Source organism: Lepidochelys kempii, chromosome 8 (assembly GCF_965140285.1).
Source record: "Lepidochelys kempii isolate rLepKem1 chromosome 8, rLepKem1.hap1, whole genome shotgun sequence".
Classification (NCBI taxonomy): Eukaryota; Metazoa; Chordata; order Testudines; family Cheloniidae; genus Lepidochelys; species Lepidochelys kempii.
The window spans coordinates 70,845,834-70,847,161 of NC_136387.1; positions in this window are offsets into that span (position 1 = coordinate 70,845,834).

The following is a 1,328-nucleotide window of genomic DNA, read 5'->3' on the forward strand; positions in this document are numbered from 1 at the left end:
TGCAAGCAGACTTCCAATTAAAGATAGCACATATTTGCTTTGTTGGTAATAAAAGCTTCAATCTGGCAAACATGCACACTCAGGACTAATTTTACATTGAAGTCAGTAAGATTTCTCATAGGCATAATGGTCTGCAGGAAGGATCCTGTGTAGCTACAGAGAGCCAAATCCTCATTGATTTCAGTGGGAGCTAGGTGCCTAGAAGCCATTGACGATCCTGGCCAGAGCCTCAATGAAGTTAACAGGGCACCTCACAGGTACAAGGATCTTGAGAGCATTACTAGGTAACTTTTAACATTTCAAGTCTGCAAAACAAAATATGCTTATTTATTGCACTGGATCCTGTAAGGTTGACTCCTACAAAGCCCCATTGATTTGATTGGTGGTCTGCCTAGGGGTCAAGCTGTAGAGATCAGCTTGCAGGATCAGTCCTAAGTTTTACACAAACCATTTGAATTTGCCTTTCAATAGAAGTAACTGGAGGAAGTTCTTATATAATGATAACAGGACAACACCCTTAATTACAAATTAACAATTATTAGAAATAGTGCCCCCACCAATAAATTATTCTAAAATATCCTCAAATGTTTTCATTTGGAGGGAAATATAGCTCTCCTGCTTTTATAACTTTTTAAGATTTCCCTGCAATTTGCTTTAACACATCTTATTATTAATGAAAATTAAAATGAAAAATACAAATTAATGAAAAATGAATTTGATCTTTTAGGACCCAATCCCAAAATGAACATGCAGGCAGAGGCTTGTGCACACATAAAGCCCCTCAGAAATTAATACAGCTGTCCATGGAAATAGGTCTGCTTGCCTAGAGCTCATTACATGATTAGGAGTTTAGCTTTCAGATCCTCAGATTGATTTCAATGGAAGTTAGGCACTAATTAATACCTGTGAGGATCTAGGCCTTAGTTCTCAATTCTGCAAACATGCATTTGTTTAACTTTACTACTGGAATGGTCCCATTGAAATGAATGGGCTACATTCAGTAGTGAAGTTAAGTGTGTGCATAATTATATGCATTAATTGTTGCAGCCTGGCAAAATTCTTCTTGCCTATTTGTCTAAGAAGAGTGTTCCCCCCCAGTGAGTAAAATATTATGTATTTTTCATTACTTACACATCAGGGTAAAGGGAAGTAAAGTAGACTTTAAATGTGGTGTGGTAAATGTGTAAGACAATGTATTAAGACAGGTATTTCTAAAAGTTAAAGTGTTACTATTTTTTTCCTTTGTTCCTAACCTCACACTTACTTTAACAAGCTGTTCCTAGGGCGTTTTCCCTTCTGATTAAAATACTGGTTGACTCCACCCCTCT